Source organism: Theropithecus gelada, chromosome 1 (assembly GCF_003255815.1).
Source record: "Theropithecus gelada isolate Dixy chromosome 1, Tgel_1.0, whole genome shotgun sequence".
Lineage (NCBI taxonomy): Eukaryota > Metazoa > Chordata > Mammalia > Primates > Cercopithecidae > Theropithecus > Theropithecus gelada.
Genome location: NC_037668.1, coordinates 126243834 through 126268519, shown reverse-complemented (window position 1 = coordinate 126268519; position 24686 = coordinate 126243834). Strand labels below are relative to the sequence as shown.

Sequence of the window (24686 nt, the reverse complement as noted above, 5' to 3'; positions counted from 1 at the left end):
GATAACAAATCCTTTGGCCTTTTCTTTCTTTTTTTTTTAAAAAAAAAAAAAAAAGCAGCTCTGTAGTACATTATTTTTTCTTTCCAGTCAAAAAAAGGTCAAGGTTGCTGGGCATTGCTAAAATACACATATTAATTTCTCCCAAATAAGTGGTTGGAGTCATATCACAGATATTCTTACTGTCACTCTCTATCTTTGCCAAAATGTGAGGAGGAGTTTCAAAAAGACAAACAGTATACAGAGAGACAAACCAAATAGCTTTCTTTACTCTTTAAGAAGTCCTCAAATGGATCAACGTGCTATATTAAGCAATTGCCACGTGGTAATTTCTGCAGGTGGATTATCAGAAGTGCACAAAAATGGCTGTGTAGATCTGGCACCCAGGTGTCTGGTGTAGCATTTAGCGGACTCTTTTGTGGGGAGAAGGATTACTCATTTGTTGGAGAGAGTTCAGTTCTCTAATCCTCCTCCACAACAGAATCCATGTTGGAGTGAACAAGCAACACGATTCTTATCCACTCTCTCTAGACTCTGAGGAATGCTCCACAATTATTTATTATTTTCACTGGAATTAGATGCCTACAGGTGGTCCCATAATGTGCCTCCAGGCATACAACCTGCTGTAAATTTTTAAGTTACATTAACTCAGCAGTATGTTGTCTTATAACGACAGTTCATTCAGTTTATGGGGAAAGGGAAGGAAGCAGAAAGGCAGTCTTTCGTGTTAAGCATCATTACAGCTCTTTCCCCGTTCTTTCTTTGAAGTTAGTAAAGGATATTTGGCAGAAGCAACACTCCTGGTGTTTTGGTGTGGGCTGTGTCTCCTGATAGATTCAGAAAGGAGGTCACAGGCTCCAGGCCTCTGTATCATATCCTAGGGACAGATTTGTTTATGGGGTGTCAGTATTTAAAACAGAGACAGGGCAGTAGGACTTTTTCTTTTCTCATTATTTTTTTTCTCTTACTATTTCCCCGTTTTTTGTCTCCCTTTCTCCCTTCGTCTCTCTCTTCTCTCTTTCTCTTTCTCTCTCTCTCTCTCTTTCTTTCTTTCTTTCTTTCTTTCTTTTTCTTTCTTTCTTTCTTTCTTTCTTTCTTTCTCTTTCTATCTTTCTTTCTTTTGTCTCTAAGTGACTTCTATTACTCAAGTGTTTTGTCATTAGTGGTCTTTCATATTATATTGAAAATAATTAGTTTTATCAAGACATTTGGGCTTATGATGCTATTGCAATTTCACCCCGTCACATATCCTATATTCTGCAATTGTTTTTTCCTGGGTGTTTGGGTTACCGATCAGTGAGAGAAGGAGGGAACTTCTTCGTAAGTTTTTGGTCACTGAGTTTTATGCCCATCCTTTCCTTGTAATGGTGCAGTCGTCACTGAATGGATGCAGTTAATTCCCTTGTATATTTTGGGGTACAATTCTCAGAGCTGATGAAAAACAACGATAATATCTAAATTAATATACTTCAGGAGTAGAAATTAGTAAAAACATTTTTAGGGGAAATACACAAGTCGATTTAAGCCTCGGAAGTCCTAGTACTGGGTTATAAAGCTCCTTCCTGCGGCCATAACAGAGTAAAATTTGTCTCCCACCATCCTATTCTCACTAAACCTATAGCTTATATTACAAGTATCAATGATGATGTGCATATTTTAAACATATATTTTATGTGAACAAAGTCATATTTAAATTATTAAAAAGTACACAATAAAACTTGCTTTAGTATTAAAACCTTTTTACTAAAATTCCTGTATCATAGACGTGGGTAAACTTAGTAGCCTAAGGCCAATTGGACACTTGCCGAGTTATCTGCCTTAATATACAAACACCTATACTAGGCCCATCTTTTATTTTACAGCAAGGGATGAACTTGCTGAGAAAAAGCAACTTGTATATTCAAAAGAACTAGGATGTCTTTCAGAATAAATCATTAAATATCCATTAGGCATGTACTATTCATGAGGTTTGTGTCCAGGTCTGTCAACATTTCTTAAGTACCTACTATGCAACTGGTATTCTTCTAACTGTTGAGGCTACTGAGGAATAATGAACAGACCTTGCCCTTGAAGCATCCATGATGTATGGGACCTCTTACAATTCAGGCTGTTGGAGATTTGGTGGGGAAGTCAAAGGAATGTAAAGCAACAGCATCCTTTCAAGGAGCGGACTAGGATGTGGTTAATATTAAATATTAAACTGTATGAAAGTGGTTATTTCTACAAGCCCTTGCTGTTGTCTCTTCACCAGAAAATACTTACATGTCACAGATGTAGTAGTAAGTTCTTTCTAGAAGTGGATTTACCTTCTCTTTTTTCCTTTAAAGTATGGAAAGTCTTTCAGAACTGAGTAGACTAAGGAAGCACCAGTTAGGAAAAGGAAAACATACATACTTTTTCACATCAAAGCAATAGTTACTGTATAACCAATTATAAGTTATATAACACCATTTATAATGACACATAATTATATTATCCCAGGACAAGTTATTTGTGTATCCATAGTTATCAGACAATATGTTTTAGTGATTATAAAATGATAGTGCTTATATATAATTCCCAAATTCATTAATATTTGATTCCAGAGTCAATAAATGTCTTTTGAGACTGTGATGACAGGCTTTATAAAAGAAAATGCTGAACACGCCATGCTGTACTTCAGAAAGTGGTTCTCAAAATGGGGCCTTCTTAGCAGTAGCCTGAGTGTCACCTGGGAACTTGTTAAAAATGCCTGTTCTCAGAACACATAACAGGCCCATTGTATAAAAACTCTGAACCCTAATCTGAGTTTTAACAAGCCCAATTCTGATGCTTGCTAGAATTTGAGAACCACTGCTTTCTGTTGATTTTTTTTAAATCACAATTAAAGTCAGGTTCTATGCAACACTGACCCAATGCTGACCCAACTTAGGCTCTCTTTTAGATTTAAAGTTACAAGTTGTTATTATTAATTAAACCAGATATTTTGAATTAAAAATTATCACTTTACTTTCCTGGTAAATTCTACATTTGGGGAATATTTTAAGCCCCCATTTTGAGTTCTATTTATGTAAAACTTACATAGTACTCTTATTAGTGTTATATAATGCTCACATTGCTATCTTTATAATTGTAACATTAGATTGAATTTTTCCAGGACTTACTTAAACCATGCTTTTATTTAATTTATTATTATTTTTGTAATTCCAGTAGCTGCTCAGATTTTTCACTCTGGCATTTAATTATATCCCAATTTACAATCTAGGAGAATCAGCCTAATTTTATAAAAGGCGTGCAATGTTGAATAAGACCTTTAGATCTCGTGTGTGTCTGTGTGTGTTATTGTCTCATGGATTATTATTAAAATTTTCTCATTCATTTATGACACAAATAATTTTTAAATTCCCATGGAAGGGAATTGCCCTGACAAAATTATTTGAGCACTTACAAAATGTTCTAGCATTACAGTAGTATAAAGTAAGTTTCCTAATATCTTTATTGGAACTGTATTTAATAAAAATTTACTTAGAACATAGGTGATTATATAATAGTAAAAGTGAATGTTATTGGTTAAGCAATTAGATTATATGGGTTCTCATTACGCCAACTTGAAATTGTTTTACAAAACTATAATATGTTCTTACTTCAAACCACAGCTTTTTATTGAAGCTTTCATAAAAACATTAGAAATTCAAAGGCTGGATTGTTTAAAATGCAGCTCTAAACCTTAGTGAATAATTTCTTGTTTAATGCTTTAAATTAAAATAGAAAAAAACAACTGTTGAGACCATATAACTCTGGATTGTAAGACCTAGACTAGTCCTGTGACTTTTACATATTGGCTTTTGTGTTAAACACACAAAACATATATCAAACCACCTTGAATTTAACACTGAAGTAACTGGCTGACAATGTCAGTGGGCTTTTTCTCAGTCCAAAGTCTTCTTTTCATTAATGAAACATTGCGTTTGCTTATGTCAATGCATGAATTTAGTCATACACATTATAGGATGCCAGGATACATGACAAAGAGTTAATGATAATATTTTTTATTAAAAGTGCAGCTTTGGGGGGTTTTCTCTTTGTTCGAATTCCCCCTCCCTCTGTCTCTGTATGAGGGAGCTGTTTTCTTCTTTCTTTCTTCTTTCTTGCCTATTAAACTTTTTGCTCAAAAAAAAAAAAAAAAAGTGCAGCTTTTACCAATATGTGAACACAAAAGTAATGGCCTGAGTAGCAAAAAAATCACCTAAGGAAGAAGTATGTGTAACACTGATTCATAATTCTGTGGTATTTTACTTGTATCCCTAACACATAGATGTATTCCATAATATTCTGTTTTCTCAAACAGTTATCTTTACAGTTGTTCATTATTTGACTGTGTAACAGATCTTCCCCTCACTAAAAATATATTCTGACTATAAGCATAGAAATGTAAATCCATTTCAGAATGTGATCTTATTTCCTTTTCATGGTAGAAGTGAGTAACATTGTCCAAACATACAAACTTAAGTTAAGAGAGAGTCACAGTGGTGGAACAATTTATGCACGCCCAGTTTAGATAGAATGATTGACAGGAAATATGTAAGAAATTCAAGTTATTCTTATGGAGGGAAAAAAGGTCTATTATTTTGACAGTTAACATTTTAAGATTAAGCACTTTAGATTAACCAGAAAGGAAAATGAAATCGTTTTAGTAGGCCTATAGTTTGATGGATTTAGTTATTAAATAGACACTAATTTAAAGGTTACTACTTCAATCCTTAAACAAAGAGAGTTTTAACTGTATAAAAAGATGCAAATAAAGCACCAAGTAGCTTATATTTGGGCAGAGAAGATACTTAAAATTCAGAAATGTCAAAAATAGCTTATTCTTCTCTTGCATTTTAATTAAACGTTTCAGTTTATTTATCTTTAGTTTATCTTAAGTTGTATGATGGATTAATTGTGCTCAATAATTGTTTTGCTGTTAATGGTTTACATTTCTTTTTTATAGTAACAAGTGTTATTTTAAACATTTTATAAAGGAAAGTTTGAAAAGAGTTGTTTAATATCACAAAACCCATTGTGATCTTTCTCAAATGAGTTTATAGATTTGCTTTTTTGGCTACATCTTCTTTTGTCTAGTTGTGGGTCTATATCACTGATAATCCTATAATATAAGTCATTATATTAAGAGGTAGAAAACTTATCAGATGTGAGCTTATTAATTATTCACAATAAAACATTAACAGTTTAACATTTCTAGAAAGCTCGTTTTACAAAATTGATTTATTCATATTTCTTAACCATTTTATTTGCAGAGTGCTACCTTATGCTATTTAGATTTTTTAATATGCCTATAAAAGTAGATTTATGATAGAAAAGAATTCTAAATTGCTCAGTTAAAAATATATTCTTTTATACTTATTAAACTCTAACTTTTACATAAAGTTTTGCAGTTTGTAGTATGTGAAATCTTACACTTATAAAAGATAATATTTAGTCTATTTTTAATAAATTACCATTAAAAATGCATGATGGATTGCATTAGGTTAAGAAGTATTACCAGAATTCCTATTTATAATAGAAAACTGTTGCGATTATAATTATATGCTAAATCTATATATTTATAAAATAATTAAGTTTAAATTTAAAATTATTTTAATTTTTAGATACTTGACATAGGAATTCATAGTTCTCCTGAATTCTGAATTATATTTCATCTTCTAAAACTCTCAAATAGGATTTATATGATATAAATTTTCATTAAAAAAAAAACTTAGAATGTTTGACCATACAGGAAAAGATAATTGAAAAAAGACTTACTAAGGAAATAAAAGTGAAAGTACACTTTGGTCAGGTATTAAGTCCAGGTATTAAAATTAGCATACTAAAATAGAAAATTTATAATCTGTTTATTAAATCAAAGTATTTCTAATGCCTTTCTTTTCTGTTCTTTCATTTTGATCCATATCGACTTTAATGCCACGACTGGCTCACTAGTAAGTATCAGGCAAGATCATAATTTAGCACTTACCTCAAATTACATGAAAATCGAATCCAAAAATGGCATACTGCAACCAGGTCTACTTTCATGTATCAAAATGGATGGCTGTACATTATAAATGATACTCCCTGATGTTTTTGTAATGATTCATGAAACTATGGGGCTGACATTTTAGTGCAAAGAATTCCATAAATGTTAATAGAGCAGGAAAACGAATCGCAAAGCACTTCTAGATCATGATAAAGCCAGGTATTCAAATAACTTTAATCTCTTTCCACTACTAATGCTATTTGTAATGCTTTAAAAATATCAAAATACAATACAAAATATTTTTATAGCTAAATGAATGGAAATTAAATGCTACAAATCAAAACTGAGCTCTGATAAAAGATCATCACATGATAATTAAGCTTTTGCTTTTACATCTCTTGGTATAACATAACCACTTACAAAATATCCAGTCTTTAGGATGATTTAGCATCTTAGCCTGATGTAGAAACAATTACAAAATATAAAGAATTATCATTTATGTCATTTTGAAGTTATGTGATACATTTCTTAAAAGAAACTTTGAATCAAGTTTTAAATTCTGTACTGATTCATTAGCTTTTACCCTTGTTGGTCTGGGTTTCTTAACCTTTAAAATGGAATCCCTCATCTGTCACACCCATGCCATTTCTTTAGTTATATGTATTTAGATACATTTAAAAATGTAAAGTAATGCTTTTAAAATCTTTCACTTGTTAATTATATTAAATAAGTTATTTGAAAAACTAGGCCAATTATGTCAAGGATACCACTATTTATTTTTAATCAAGAGTTAAAAATTTAGTTTGACTTAATTCTAATATGATTTCCCAAAATGATATTTGGTACATAATGATTACTGTTTTCATTTTTCTCTGTTTAACTTTATATGTTTATCAGTAGAAAGTACACTTATGGTAAAAAAAAAAAAATCTATTATTTTGTTTATATAAAATTTTTCTAAAAGAATTAGCTTCATTTTGATTTCTCTCCATTTTTTAATAGGAGGGACATTTATGTGAATGTTTTATTTTACCTTTATTATAATATAAAATTACACTAATTTAAGGATTAAAGTTCATATAAAGGGCATTTATTTTATTTTATATTTATTTTGCTGTATACATAATAATTTGCTTTCTGTGTCCAGACCCAATGGATATAGAAATTATTTTGAAATAAAAACATTAATTTTTAATATTTAAATTCCTTTAGTTATATATTTTACAGAATTTATGCATTATTAAATGCTATACATACATATATGTATTTGATTTACATTGATTTATGATGATTATTATATTTCCAATCGTTCTTTACTATGAATATTTTTTTTTCCCAGAGTGTCTAGTTTTAAACAAAAAGTAATCTGTCAATGCAAATCTCTTGGTGTAGCATATTTGAAATTTGATCTACAAATAGATGTAAATGGAAGTGTACTTACTTAGTATTTATTATGGTCTCAATTTCCAGGAATTTCATGCTCACTTTTCCCCTTTATTTCTTTTTGCAAATGGCCACTTTGTCATATGTTTTAACTGTAGGAAGATGAAAAACTCTAAAAGTGCTCACCATCAGCATAAAGTGAGGCATTTTGAGCTCAACTGTGCAAAATGAAAGCATAATAGTCACTGCAAAGAAGACTTAAAGTTCTATTATCCTGTCATTTATACTTAGAGGCACTTCAGTTTCTGGAATAGGTTAAACAAAGGAAATTTGGAATGGGTGTCTCTTCAAAATTTTGAAAAACTGGAATCCTGAGGCTGGAAGACTACTGAATACTTTCGACCACCTTCCAGATAATATCTGGATGGAGGATACTTTGTGATGTAATAAGTTATAAGTGTCAAGATATGTGAGCATTAAAAAAGGAAGCTGATTTTGTGATGCCACTTATATCACCTCTGCTAAAGGAATAGGTCAGCACACTGCAACTGATTTCCCATTTCTGCAAAACAGTGCAGTTCTGCTTCAGGCTATGAATTTGGGATTTCCTGTTGAAGTCAAAACTAGGTCTATGCTGTCCTGGGGGGTCAGGAACAAAATAGGTTGTGATTATGGAAGCAGTATCTCTAGGCTCACTGCCAAATCCTCCAATACTCCTGGGTGTTGATTTGACCTATTATGATAGAACTTCACAGGGTGGAACATCTCCCGTGAATCCTCAGTTCTGATGGATTCTGGGTCCATATGTATGAAGGCTCTATCTTTAAATGGATATCTTTGAATCAGCGATAGAATTGTTTTGAGAGTTTAGCTCTGGAAGAGACTTAAGTGATCGTTTGGTAAAATCCAACTTATTTTAAAGATGACAAACTGAGCTTAGAGATATTACAGTTTTCTTTTTCTAGTAAAAGTCCTGCTGATAGTAGTAACTCTAAAGTCATGGGTCAGTTGAGCACACATGTGGTTTGATTTATCAAGCATTTGTCACTACCATCATGATTGTTACTACAAAAGTGATATTATGATGAAAATATTTCTTCCTCACCGATAGTTGATCACTAATTTTCGTATTATTTACTTGATCACTGGATATCTTATGGAATTTATTTAATTTATAAGGTATTTTAATGTCTTTATTTGAAGTAAATATATTGTTCAAATGTAACATGACAAATACTGAATTCTTTTTCCCTTTATGAAACACAGAGGCTAGAGGAACAACTCTATGTCCAGTTATTAATGCTAATATGTACACTAACATTAAAAATAACTGATTTTCACATTCAGTGCATCTACTTGTTGGCATTCAGATGATGTTACAATCCCCTTCTTTTCTGTGTAAATCTGATTAAGGGACTTCTGCCATTATTTTACATGCAAAACTTCCGTTCCATTTTGACAACAATCCTCTTTACACAAGGACCTTAGGGTTGTACACTGAAAGTACCTAACCATTACTGTATATTGAATCATGTCTTTTCATATAAAATTGCAAATATGGTTTGAGAGCCGATTTCCAGATTACTTTGGTTGAGTAGGACTAATTACTTTTAAACTGGGTGCAGCCAGGGTCTGCCAAAACAGTGCTGAATTCTTTCAATGTTAGGCGAGCTCTACCCATCCTGAGATTGTCTCATCCTGAAGTGCTATAAGATTATTCATGCTTGTAGTAATGATTAACTATAAAAATAATGCCAATTGCAAATGATCATAATAGCAGCAGCTATAGTTTATTGAATGCCTACCATGGGACAGACATGGTATATAGTATCTATTATCTGGTTTCATTTCCTCCTGAAAACAGTCTTATGTGAGGTATTATTATTATTATTTTCTAAATTTTGTTTAAAAACTGAGTTTCCAGAGATGAGTCTGAGAAAAACATCAATTTGCGAAGTAGTAGACCTGAGTTCTCTTCCTGCTTTTACCACTAGCTGAAATGTGACTAGAGGTTCAACACTTAGTGCCTCATTTCCCTTCTCTGCAGAATTAGGTCATAGAACTAGCTTTAACTTTCTGTGATTTTTAAAAAGTTCAAAGCACTTTATTTTTTTTTTGAGAAAGAAAAAAATTTTAAAGCATTCATAGTAACAGTATCACTGAACAGTATTTCTCTGGTATTTCCCACATTCTCATCTGATTTCATGGCTTCAAACACAGAACAAAATCCTCATTAATATAAAAGGAAGTCCATATTCTGACCAGATCAGTGAAGCACAGAGAAAGATATGAAATTCACTTACAACAGGTCAGACTCTTACAAAGTTTGAATTTAGCAACATGCATTTATTATGCTGCGAATATAAAAAATTAAATGGATGCTGTGAAGCAAGGTGGAAATCTAGTACAAGCATAAAGAATATTTACAGTATGTGTGATGAAGCATAAAAATACATTTTTCTCCTTCAAAAAGCAAAATGTTGGATATATTCATATAAAACACCTTAGGCTATATCAAGAACACTATACTTAAATACTTAAGTACATTTACATACTATTTATGTAAATGTATTGACTTAATCATAGCAGCTCTAGGGATTCATGATAAGCTGTGAAAATTGTCTATAAAAGATAAGTGAATGACCCTTTAAAATAGAATAAAAATTAATTATAGCACACCAGCAATTTTAAGCACATATATGTACCATTTTGAAAATCTGTGCTTTTGCAATGTTAGCAGTTCCTTATATAGTTCTCATAGTGATGCATCCACATCACATATACAGTCTCCTAAACATATTGTATTTTTCTTAGAACATCAAACACCATTATGTCCCATGTCAATTTTGTAATATTTTGAAAGAACAAAATATGGTATAGTAAGCTGACATATTTTCCTTCATTGAAATATTCTTTTGTGTGTAAACTCTTTACAGATTTTTCTCACCATTTCCTCCTTTTCTAAAGTTGACAAAAATGTAAATGATGGCAAAGTGGAAAGAATTATCACTTCTTTCCAAAGTTACTACTCGGTGCTCTCGTACTGCTATTGTGTAAATATTGACAAAATCTCACAATTGTTGTATCTGAAATAATAATAAATAATTACTCCCACTTGGAAAATAGGATGTTTTTCACACACATATACAAATACGTCCTTTCCCCATAGTGAGCAAGTAAGCAATAAAAAGTATGATTAAGTTTTATTTCACTCATTTATTTATTTAACTTGTATTTACTGAGCTCTACTATTTGCCAGGCACTATGCAAGGCACTGAATGGCATTGCTAAAAAATAAAGACAAAGTTGATACCTACATGAAGCTTACAGGATGATGAGAGAGATGAAAAAAAAAAAAAACCAATAAAGAGAATCAGTGATTACAAATAGTGAAAACTTTCATAGAGGAAGTTAACACCCAAGGAGATAGAGATAAATTAGGGAGGCCAATTTAGATAAGGTGGAATGAGGATCTTTCTGAGATACTAAAAGATAAAAATAAAACTAATGCTTGATGAAGAGTGTTCTAAGCCAAGGCAATTCCAAGTACAGAGACATTGAAACATATCAAAATATTTTATGAATACATTCTCTACTTTGTCCTTCAGTTTCATTAATTAGCATGATTCTCAGGAAAATTCAAACTCTTTGCGCAAAGATTTGCCAAAGAGATATCAGGCATTTTTGAAAAGCTGTAGTAATTTGGAAAAATAAAGAAATTACTCTGTAAAAATAGCTTTCAGAGTGGGAAAATACTTAATACTTAAAATATTATTCTTCACTGGATACAATGTTTTTAAGAAACTTCAATCTCTTACAGCAATGATCTCTGGATTTCCTGTGTTTGTAGGAGTATGTGAGAAAGATCAAGGTGTTTTCATACAATGTGAATCTTATTCTGATAATTTTCTGTCCTTAGCATCGTAACTGTTTCTTATTTATTTCTTCTTATTCTCAATAAATGTGTTGGATTTCCAAAATATATACTATATTTGAGGAAGTCAGAAAAAATAGAAGTTATTTGTCAAAAACATCTAAAAGCATTTTTATGTGAACTCATCGTTTTAGAAAAAAAATACATGGACCAACTCAAAGACAAGAAGTGTCCTATTTTTGGGTTATACATAGGTGCTAGGTAGACAGTGCTATATTTTGTCTTGAAATATTTACATTGCAAAAATAAATTAAATAATATTTTCTAAAGCTATTATAGCTGTTTTTATGAAAATACATTTTGATCAATTGACACAAAAATTCATGATAATAGCATCATATATCTACATAGCTCCATAACAAATAAATAAAAAATAAAAGAAATTTTATGTGATTTTGTGTACATAATGTAAGGATTTGTCTTTTTTGAACATTCTGAAATTTCATTTGATTCAAATATTCTTAATTGACTAGTACTGAGTGACAAGAATTAAATAAAAATTGAATTAGTTTAATAACTTTGCATTTCCCTATTAAACGAGAATGCTACCAGATTCAAACTAAAATTGGTATATTCTATGAATCTTTAGCTTAGTACTTGGAGGCAGTACCACTCAATCTTCAGAATAACTCTTACAGGTAAAATTCTCATTTATTTATTGAGACAGGGTCTCACTCTGTCATCCAGGCTGGAGTGCAGTGGTGTGATCATAGTTCACTGCAGCCTCCAACTCTTGAGAATGAGTAATCCTCCTGACTTGGCCTCTAACAATGCTAGGTTTTCAGGCGTGAGCCATCATGCCTGGCCTTTAATTCTCATTCAAATACTACTCTACAGCACAAATATCAGTTAAATATCATTTTCAATCAGTTTTGAAATAAATTTAAAGCTTAACAGGAAGCCAAACTATGTCTTCTGAGACAGATGTAACACAATCCAAATCCACTTTGAAGAAGATACATTCTAGAGCATAGATTTTGTAAAAGTTGGAGATATAAAGAATTTCTCAGGAAGCTTGTGAAATAAGACATACCATAATAATTTAACTTAAAGACTAAAGCTTGAAAGACATAGCTAAAGTCTCATCATATGCTAGAGGTTGTAAAATAAAGCTTTGCCCAAAGAATGAATAGATGCCAGATTACAGTCATGAATATCTCTTCCATTTTTACATAGTATTTAGAAAGAGGGAACAATTCATTCAGATACACTTTATACAGGCATTACACAAATAAGGTAAGTTGACAATTATGTTTCAGTTTCAGTTAAGGTTTACTGTGAAGGTTTTGAGCCAGCTAGAAGTATTTCTACTTATACAATAAATGATGTCATCGAACATACCTTAGTAATTCTTGTGTGAAAGACCAAATGAAGCAGATTTTTATATGCAGATAGTAATTGAGGAAAATATGAAGGTATCATTGACATGGATCCCACCTGGCAGAGTAGGGGTCTTTCCATGATTTCATATTTCCTTATGAATACCTTATGGTACCTATGACATTAAATGTAATTATTGATTCCAAGACCTATGGCTTCTTCATGAAGAATTCCGTGCATACATAATTTTGAATAACTAACGCTGTAAAGGGTCTCTTCTAAATCTCTGGTAGATACTCAGTAACTGTGAAATCAAAGGATAAATGAGTCAATGAGAAGAGAAAATGAGGAAATGTAATTAAGATAAAATTAAAGTCAGCTACACATAAAACAGGAACTGGGTAGAGAGGGAGAAGCAAGCATTTTCTTTCATCCTATTTACCAAAACATGGAGAAATGGAGGCTGCTAAATGATACATTAGGAAGCTATAAATTTTTGGTGCTCCAAAATTCATTAAAGTTTGGCATGCTTTGGTAGGGAGGCAAAAAAAAAGAGAGTGATAAACCATGATTTCCTTTAGGCATGTTTTATATATTCACATAAGGTTATACATCACCATTGTCTCACATCTATACACTGTTGCCTCAGATCACATCTATCTTGTGGTGTCATTATGATCTTATTCAATTTATACTAATTGATCCTTATAGCCATGTTGGTCTGCCTCATTTTTCTGCAGAAATTTAGTCTCATATGCTTTTTAATTTCAACAGTTGTCCTTCAAGGAACAAAGATGGTCTGTATGTAAGGATGCTGTTTCCGCTAAAATGTCATCTTAGCCAATATAGAAGGGTAAAAATAGAAACAATTTTGGATAACTAACACTGTAAGAGTAGCCATCTGCTTCTTAGAAAGATATAAATGTGTTTTCTTATTTCTTTTCTCAAACTAATCCAAAAGATTTCATTCCTGAAATCTGAGATTATGTTATTTCCCCAATTGAAATTTCTGATATTTTATGACCAAATAATGAACTTGCAAATACCTTGGATGAACTTTAAATAACCCATCAAATGTTGTTGATGGATACTACATAGAATGATCCAGCAGCCATCTGGAGACCCGTTGGACGATCAAGCTACCATTTTCCAGATTGAGAAAGCAATCAAAATGAGGAAAATGGGAAGAGTACCACACCAGATGGTATTCCAGCTGAACTATACAAGTGTGGGTACACAGCAAATAGTGAATACTTTCACCACTTGTTCAAAACCATATGGACACAGATAAATGCAGATATTTGAGGGACACCTATTTCTTAAGAGAACAAAAGAGGGGATATCTTAGGGTACTAAGAGCTACTATGTTAACTGACAGGAGGTAGCTGACTTAAATTTTTTTAAGTTCTCGGTTTTCTAAAATAATTTACTTTGGAATATTATAATCATCACAATGTCCTAAAACTTCAAAAAGTATAATTCATGAAATAGTAAAATAAGAGTAATTTAGAGAATATTTGAAACATACTGAGTAAATTTCAACTGAATTTATTTTTCTTAAGTCAAAGTTAATAAAAATGCAAACACTCTAAATTGTAATGTCAATCTCACATTAGAATATTTGAAATCATGGTTACTTTTAAATTTTTCAATGGAATAAAGCAAACTAAAACACAAAATTTGTTGAAAGGCCTAGTATTTAGAATTATTTGGACTATAATATTATGTAACACTCACTTATTTCTATCACTAAGAAACATTCTAATCTCATAGAAGCTTATAGGCAAGATTTTGTTTTGTTTTGTTTTTCATGGGTTTTTTTGGCAGAATGGGGTCTCTGTAAAATATAGCAAATTATTTAATTGCTACTTATTACAGAAAGTCTTGGGCAGGCTCCAGCAAAGCAGGGAACTCTATAAAGATATATTCTTGCATGGTTTTAACCTCTGAAGCATGTATCAGTACCAACTTTACTAATTGTGCACCCCATGCAAATATTAGAAAGCTCAGCTAAGACAACAGACCTCTGAAGTAGATATGAAATAAATGTATGCATAAAGAGAAGATACAGGCAGGGTGCAATGGCTCAAGCCTTTAATCCCAGCACTTTGGGAGGCCAAGGCAGGCAGATCACCTGAGGTCATGAGTTTGAGACCAGCCCGGCCAACATGGTGAAACTTCTGTCTCCACTAAAAATACTAAAAATTAGCCAGGCATGGTGATGGGCACCTGTGGTTCCAGTTACTCAGGAGGCTGAGGCAGGAGAATCGCTTGAATCCGGGAGGCGGAGGTTGCAGTGAGCTGAGATGGTGCCACTACGCTCCAGCCTGGGCAACAGAGCAGGACTCTGTCTCAAAAAAAAAAAAAAAAAAAAAAGCATTTGATTGATTTTTCCTTATCTATGTTAGTTACTTCTTCCTACTAAGAATTTTATGATGAAGCTGCTTGGAATGCTTACTATAAATGATATGTGGAGATAACTCCAATAATAATTGAGTCAATGAAACTTTTTAAACCCATGCTGTCTTTTGCAGAATATGTTATCATGCAATACTACACTTTTCTCATGTACACTGCTGTAGACTACAAGCTACAGGAAACAGGAAGCTCTTAGAGATAATTTTCAGAGATAGTATCTCAGAAACATGTATAGTTCAAATGCTATGCAAACAACTGAAATCCCACATTTAACTTTACAGGAAAGAAATAAGTCAGAAATATGCTCTTCCACACACATACCGTTAACGTTTCTTAAAGCAAACACCCGAAACCAATTGTAAGTAAAAATTTGAAACCCTACAGTCATAAAATCTAATTTATTTTTATATTGAGACTGCCTAGATTTTAATGGTGTTATTATTCTAATATCAAAAATGTATGGAGCATTTTCCATGTGCCAGGCACAATGCTTAGCTTAAATGGAATGTTTAATTCTCAATCCACTCTGTGAGATTGGCATTATTATTTTTTTCCATTTGATATATAGAAAACAGTCTCAGTCTCAAGAGAAAACATTAGAATTGTCAGAGCATGGCTTTGCAAAAAGCAATCTGACTGAAGAGCACTTTTTGAACTTTATCACCATGCTATACTGCTTCCTTTGGAATAATCCACCTAAAATATTCTAGTGCTAATTATTTTTCAAAATGAAGAAAGCACATTTAAAAGGAGTCATGTCTGTTTTTTGGTAACTAACATTAAGATTTGGTTACTACTGTATGAAAATTTGTGCAACTGATTTCTCCTAAGAGTTTGGTAAAAAATTAATGCGCCTAGAGTTCCTGGCATATGTAAATCATATTGCTCTTTCAAGAAAGTTAGCTTTAGTGTTACTTTAACTCATAAATTGATTGATACATTCCTAAGGTGTTTTATTATTGTTTTGTTTTTGTTTTTGTTTATTTGTTTTTTGATTCTTTTTTTTTTTTTTTTTTTTTTTTTTTTTTTTTTTTTTTTTTTTTTTTGAGACAGTCTCGCTCTGTCGACCAGGCTGAAGGGCAGTGGCGTGATCTCGGTTCACTGCAACCTCCCTCTCCTGTGTTCAAGCAATTCTCCTGCCTCAGCCTCCCGAGTAGCTGGGACCACAGGCTCCCACCACGATGCCCAGCCAATTTTTTGTATTTTTAGTAGAGACGGGATTTCATCATGTTGGCCAGGATGGTCTCAAACTCCTGACCTCAGGTGATCTGCCTGTCTTGGCCTCCCAAAATGCTGGGATTACGGGCATGAGCCACCGCACCCAGTCACATTCGTAAGGTATTTTAACATTCACATGAAGTATTTCTTCATCGGAGATATACTGATAGTTTCTAGGTCTACATGAATAACTTATATTACAGATCTGGAGAATCTATCAAGCATCAGAGTCAATAGAAGCCATAAAAATTAGTCAAAATATTGGCAACCATGAAAATGTAGAGATTAAGACAACTTCTTCATATTTAAATGGGTGGAATCACTTATTCAAATATTAACTCTTCCTTTCCACCTGGAGAGCTGAATTCCAGCTATGAATGAGAAAAGCATGTATGAATTAGATTGAATAAAATTAGTATTTTATGATAGGGAGATATTATTACACTGATGAACAAAAAAAAAATCTACTATAACCATGAAGGGATGTGCTTTTTAATTTACAAAATCTACCTTTACTAGCTGAAAAACTGAGAAAGAAACCACTTTTGTGTCATATCTAACTATTTTTCAGGCAGATGCTGAGGTCTGGGGTACTCCACTTCTCAACTTGTGACTGTGTGTATGTTGACAATTGTCATTCCTCAATGCAGTTAGGGCAGAGATCTTAGGTCTGATTCTTGCCTCATAAACAAACCCACAGTCAGTTTGTTCTTAGCATGTAAAGCTAGATAACAGGTGTGTTTAGGGACTTTTCTCTTTCTTTTTCTAAGCTTCTATTATTCATGGAAACAATATTTTCCAAGATCACATAGGGGAGAAAATTCTTATATGTTCTATGTTAATTGTAAGTAACAGTCAAATTTCCCTAACTTAGGAAAGCCTAAAGACTGCTTCTCCGAGCAGCCTTTTCCCTCCCACTTCTCTATTGCAAGGTTTTATAGAACTAGGCTTTTGGTGACATAAATAATATACTCTAAGTTATCCTTGACATCTAATTCCTTTAATAATTGAATGAATGACTTTATGGTGCTTGACTGCTCTGTAAGGTGCTATTTAAATGCGAAGTATTTATTTGTAAAGTATATAAACACAAACACACACAGCCAACATCTGCTGGTGTTATGTAGATATGGTTTGCAAAACTGTGAAATATATATTCAAATTTTGAAACATTTCCCAAATTGTTACAATCACATATTTGGCCAGAATAATTCAAGTTCAATAACTCTTTCATATTTCTAGTATAAAAAAATTTTCCCCCCTTTTGCTATAGTGTTAACTTAAACTAAATGACCAATTACTTCTAATAATGAAATTTTTTTTTCAAAACCAAAAGAAAATAGCTTTGGGGTATTTTTAAAAAACAAGCCACATTGTATACATACATAAATACACACATATATATCTATTATGTATACATACATAAATACACACATATATATCTATCATCTTTTATTTTGTTATGGTACAAACACAATATAAGATATAACTCTTAGCAAATTTTTCAGTGTATAATACAGCATTGTTAGCTATAGGCACAATGTTGTGCAATAGGTCTCCAGAATGGATTCATCTTGCATAACTGAAACTTTAGCCTATTGAGTAGCAACTTTATCCACTTTATATTGTTATTCACTTTATATCCTCGAAGTTCATCCATGATGTCACATATGTCATGATTTCCTTCTTTTTAAGGCTAATATTCTCCTTGAACCTATATACTACATATTCTTTATCTATTCATCTATTGATGGACACTTGAGTTGTTTCCATATCTTGGATTTTTGAATAAAGCTGTGATGAACATGGAAGTGCTCATATCTCTTCAAGAACCCGATTTCAACTGTTTTTGATAAATTTCCAGAAGTGGAATTGCTGGCTCATATGTTAGTTCTATTTTTAATTTTTTTCGAGGAACACCTTCATACTGTTTTCCATGGCAGCTGCACCATTTTTCATTCCTACCAACAGTATACAAGAGTTCCAGTTTCTCCACACTTTTGCAAACATTTGTTATTGTTGTTGTTGTTTTGCTTGTTTGATTTTATTTTTGAGACAGGGTCTCCCTTTGTCACCTAGGCTGAAGTGCAGTGGTATGGTCACGGCTCACTGCAGCCTCCACCTCCCTGACCCAAGCTATCCTTCTGTCTCTTGCCCCCAAGTAGTTGGAACTACAGGCATGCACGACTATGCCCAGCTAATTTTTGTATTTTCGGTAGAGACAAAGTTTCACCATGTTGCCCAGGCTGGTCTCAAGCTCCTGAGCTCAAGTGATCCTCCTGCCTTGGCCTCCCCAAAGTGCTGGGATTACAGGGATGCTCCAATGGTGCCAGCCTTGTTTTTTCAAAAAAAATAATAGTAACCCTAAAAAGTGTGGGGTGAAAAGACTCTAGTCAGACAATCATATATATGATCAGATACAGAGATCTTTAAATCAAGAGGGAGCAGAGTATCTCTGGAAGGAAACTTATTTGTAATAATGCTTTGTTTTAATCTCTGTAATCCCATGACATGCATAAATAAGCACTCAATGAATACTTTTTGTTTGACTAAGTGAAGATTAAATTTGCCTTTTAGCAAGCTCAATGATTTCCATTGTTGAAATATAAGAGAACAAGTATTAAATCTACTACCTCTAAAGGATAGTAGACTCTTAAAATTTTCAGTTTTTGAAATTTTCAATTTCCAACTTTACAAACATAGAAATGCTAGTGCAACATTGGTTTGTTTGAATCAAGAAATTCTTTCACTGAAATTTAATCGCTTTTGCCTCTCTCTTTTGAAGATATTTTCTTTCCGCAAAGAAACAGTTTTCTCGTTTCTTTTAAACAGTTCTAAGAGAAACGTTTTGTATGGGCAGAGATGGTTGGAGAACAACAAGCAGCATTGAGCATGATGCTCAGTAACTCACAATACTCACTAGCTAAGTGACTTCTTCACACTACCAGAGTTAAAAGAAAATAATTCAGATTTGGAGTTTTGAAAAAAATGACCATAGTTTTAAAATATCATAAACTTTTCGGAAAGCTCATGAATAGTCAGATTTCAAATGGTAAATCCAAAAACGGCAAAGATCTAATATAAATGACAACTCTCATATTTCTGGAGTCTTCCTAGATAGTATTTCTCCTGTCACTGCTTACCAGAGTTATTAAATCTTTCAGCAGTCCTTAAGGACTGCCGAACCAGAAAGAAAAGTCTTGAATCAGTCGCCCTTCTATCTGAGCTACCCTTGTTCATACTTCCATTAGGCTAAATATCCTAAAATTGACTTAATTGCAATACCTAAAGGCAACTTTCCAGTATGTGAAAGTACTTTGGAAAAAAATGAAGTGCTGTAATATTAGCAGGGCTACTGAAAGATGAGTGACACATCAAAGAAATGTGAGCGGTTTTTCCATAATAATTTAAGGACTCAGAGTCCTCCTAAATCAGATCAGTTCTCCAGTATAGAGTTTAGTTTAAGATTCAAGCAAGCACCATGAATAAAAATTTTGTGTTATGTTGATTAGTCACTATAAACAATTAAACTGTGATATAGTTATTTTTTTCTCAAGTGAATTCCTTCAAAACCTTGTAGAATTATAAGAATTAGAATAACTGGAAATACTGTAACCACTAGACCATTTTAATGACGCCATGTTCATCATCACCAGATAGAAACCAGAAAAGATAGAATTATAAAATGTTTTCCCATTTGCTTTGCTTGCTTATATTATAGTTTCCTATTACACAGTGGTAACACAAATGAAATAATACCAATATGAAGAGAAGAGGAAGAAATTTTAACCCCACCTCAACCTCATCCTCTGTCTTTCTTGTAGTGTAATACTAAACGTTACAACTAATTGTAATTTAATTCACCAAAAGAATACTGTGCTTCTGGATTTGATTTCACACACATCATAGAGTACCTGACTTCCATGCTGTTTCACTACTGCCTGCAGAACTGATTTGCGTTTGACTGATAGGCTAAAATGCAAGCCTTTTGTTTCTCCATAGTAAAACGGGTATGAATCCAAATAAATAGAGGAGAAAATTTTCTATTTTCTCATTTCTTGGGATCATAACAGTCTCAGTGGCTACCTAGAAGTATATTTTTCCAGCCTACACTCCAGAAGAGGTGTTTTTTGTTTGTTTATAGTTTTTCTTTTTTCTTTTTTTTTCTTTTTTGGCATTGCAGCACATGATGCATTATTTAAAATAGCAGTTTCCTATAAACTCTTCAAATTTTTAGGCCAGTCTTCTAGGGCTACAACTGCCCAACAGGGGACAGGCAGGTACAGTATATGTGTGACATGGGTCTACTGGGAGCTGTACTATACTAGAAAGTACATGTCTTTTGTAGAGAGAACAGCTGCTTTCAGTTCTAGCCAATTGTCACCATGTGAGAATGTGGGCCCAGTATTGTCAGAGTTTCCAAATTTTCAAGAGAAAGCTGGAAACTCAGGGATTGTAAAAAACAAATATCCTGACGTTTAAATACTGGCTTAAATTTTTAAAAAATATTATGCTGGCCAAGCAACACATTTGTAGGCCAAATTGAGTCTGCTGGCAGGCAATTTGCAACCTCTGCTACCCACATATAATCACAACTTTGTTCATTTTATTTACTGATTAACTCGTAATTCACATGCTTGAGCACTGATGCAAATATGTCCAGGGGTGGTCTTAATAATCTAGATCAGCATATCTTCATTCGTGTCAGCTATTTGCCAAAGTTTCTCAGTTTTCATTACAAAAAGTAATTTGCCCTGCCTACATCAGTTGTGGAGATATATCTTACTCCACTTTTATATCCCAACCTCATTTGAATATTCAGATAACAGCTTGATTGTGTAAATCATCCTTTAAAAAGGAGTTTATGGAATACGGTGATAAGTCAGGCATGGTTCATGATGCTGTCCAACCTGGAGAGAAGTAAACATTTCTGGGGGACTGAACATGTCACTACCTTAGCCTGGTGGTTTTCAAGCTTTGCTCCATAGAACCTGAAGAGTTAGAAGTTCCTTATGGGCCACTTTATGGGGATAACTGAAGGTTGGCATTTGAAATGTGGATGTTTTAGTTGACATGTAATAATTGTACATATTTGTGGAATACAGAGTGATATTTTGATATATGTATGCAATATATAATGATCAAATCAGAGCAATTAGTCCATCCATCACCTCAAACATGCACCATTTCTTTCTGTTGTGAACATTCAGAGTTTTCTCTTCTAGCTTTTTGAAAATATGCAATTAGTTATTAACCATAAATGTTATTTTCAAATAGAAAAGCTTGAGCATACTTTTTCATCAGAATACAGAATTAAAAATTTTGTCTGTAAAGAAGAGTGTCCTATCTTTAGATCAATGGAATTCTAAGTGTCTATAAAAGTGTTTTAGAGGATCCATGATATATACTGGATATACTGGATCCATAATATATACCAAGTATATACCTGATATATACTAAATTCTGTATGGATCTGAAACTTGCATTTTCTTTTACTTTTATTAAATTCTCAAAGGGGTTTGTGCACCAACACACAATATTGGAATCTATGATTATATATGTTTATGATTATATGTGATTATATGTGAACTGTGAAGTGAGATCTGTGTAAGTTATTCATCCGAGACTAATTGCAAACTTAAAATTTTTTGATGATACATAATAGATGTAATTTGTATTGATTGCAAACTTTTAAGTTTCATTTTACTTATCTTCAAAATAGGAATAAAATAGCATCTACTTCACTGTGTTGTAGTGAAGACCAAATGAGATGAGCAAGATAAATTTATTCCTTGAGGTCATACATATAGTAAGCATTCTATAAATGCTAATTATTACTATTGTTGTTTAGCAAACTGAAATTCATATAGGGAAAGTCACAAGAAAGTAGTATACTATTATGTTTGCAAAGAAAGTGACACAGAAACACAAGTGGAAGGATAACTATTCCTTCTTGTATGATTCAGGGAAGACTTCCAAACGATGTGCCATTTGAGCTGGTTCTAGGAGATGAGTAGGAGTTTTACCGAGAGAAGTGGGAGAAGACCTTTCCAGGAAGTGAGTAGGAACAGTGTGAGTAAGGTGTAGAGTGTTCACAGGGATTAGAGAGCTTTGAGTGATGAGAAGTTTGGTGTAACTGAATCAAATCATGCGTGGAGTGGAGGGGTAGAAAGTTAAGTCAGAGAAGTAAATTGGCGTTAGAATATCCAGGTGAATTGTGATTTGTAGGCAATGTGAAATCATTGAAGGTTTTAAATAGAAAAATAAGTTTTTACGGGAAGATAATTTTTGCAATGTTGTCCAGGGTAAATTGCACTGAAAAAGTAACAAATGTGTGTGTGTGTGTGTGTTTAATATGTGCCAGGAATTGTGCTAATCACTTTCTAGCAAGATATTACCTAATTTTCTCAACGAATTTGAAATGCACAGATTATTACTTCATTTAATGGGTGAGAAAACTGAAGCTTAGAACGATCAGCCATCCAAAATCACATGACCAAATCATGTACATTTAATCATTTTTGAAAGGTTCCAAAGCCCCTTATACTTCCACTACTAAACATGGTAGGAAAATAAGATATGAAACTTTTGACATTTATCCAGGTGAGAGGTGATGTAGGACCAAGATAAAAGGTGGTGATGAGGATTGATATTCAGAAACTATTTTTGAGGAAAATCAGCAAAGTGGGGTAACGAATTCAATATAAAAGAGGAAATAGGAGGCACTAATCAAGGATAAATTCGAGGGTATGAGGTTGGGAAAGTGTGAAAACATGTGGCAGTGTTGAAGACTGAGAATTCAGTAGATGAACCAGGATTTTGGGGGGGGAGTGGTGAAGGAGCACTGGTAGAGGGAAAATTTAATGTGTAACACAATGAGTTTTAAGTGCCTAGAAGACAAGCAGGAAGAGATGTACACTAAGGAGCTGAAAGCACAGCTCTAGATAGAAGTGTTAGGGATGGTCACTATATACTGTGGTTGAAGTCTTGAGGATAGTGAGATTCCCCAGACAGAACTGAAGTATAGAGAAGACAAGCATTGATATCTAGTTGGAATGATTTACACGTTAAATGTCAAAATCCTCAGGACATTATCCTTGTTGTATACAGTTTTGAATCCCTCAGAGTTTTTTATACAACTAACTTTCTTTCTTTCTTTCTGTGTTTTTTTTTTTTTCTTTTTTTTTTGTTTTTTTTTTTGAGACGGAGTCTCGCTCTGTCGCCCAGACTGGAGTGCAGTGGCATGATCTTGGATCACTGCAAGCTCCGCCTCCCAGATTCACGCCATTCTCCTGCCTCAGCCTCCCGAGTAGCTGGGACTACAGCCATGCGCCACCACGCCCAGCTAATTTTTCTATTTTTAGTAGAGACAGGGTTGCGCCATGTTGGTTGGGCTGGTCTCGAACTACTGACCTCATGATCCGCCTGCCTCTGCCTCCGAACGTGCTGGGATTACAGGCATGAGTCACCATGCTCAGCCAATTTTCTGTATAGTAAATACTTCATAAATGTTCTATGGGTGGATAAATGAGAAGAGTACCAAAAATAGAACCTAAGAAATGGGAAATGGGAAGGGGCCCAAAAAGGAAGTTCAGAAGGATTGTTTAACAGATGGCATGAGATGAGAACAAGAAGAATGGAAGCCAAAGGAGAAGAGTATTTCAAGATGTAGGAAATGGTCTTATAGATTGAAATGCTTCAGAGAGATAAGTTGGGACAAGAGCTTAAAATCAGCCATTGGGTTTGTCCATAGGAAAGTGCTAGAAAATGTGATTCTCAACTAATCACTGGAACAAATCACTGGGATTTTATAATATGTCCTTTGATGAGCTGGGAGTCAGTCTATATAAGGCAAGTGCCCGAACCCAAAACTTAGCAACATATCTGGAAGTATAAATCTAGCATGAGAGACTAACAGGCAATTAATTGTGCTGAGTTTCATTACAGGTTTCCTAATTGAAAGTGCTTCCTGCTGATAGGGCAGGCTTAATATATATTAAAGGGAAAAAATGAAAATAAGGTATTTCCATTGTGATTCTTTACCAATTAAAAATTCCAGACACAGATGCATTTGAGAATGCATTGATTCACTTAAAGATTAACATCTTCTCTCACTGAAAATGTTAATATAAAAAAGATAAAAATTGTTTCAGATAAAAGCATGTGTCTTTGATATTTCTGTTTCAATATTTGATTGCTTCAAATGCTTGTATTTTTCTATGACAAGCAAATAACCATTTAAAAACTCAGTCTAATCAAAAATCTGAGTATTGTTCTTGAAAAATTAAAAACTCATAAATATACTATAACTTTCTATAAATTAAATATCCTCATTATTTTTCCTACTTAGGTGAACTTTTTGGATAAAAAATATTCAGATAAATTCAATTTTGTGTGATACAGTGCTGTTATAATATTTCA

The 24686-nt window shown here is 33.1% G+C and overlaps 1 long non-coding RNA gene across 1 annotated transcript in view; it reads left to right on the top strand.

The window, feature by feature from the left end:
- LOC112636258 overlaps window positions 1-24686 on the top strand; it is a 62662-nt gene that overhangs the window by 14800 nt on the left and 23176 nt on the right. The gene's annotated exons all lie outside the window — the stretch shown is intronic.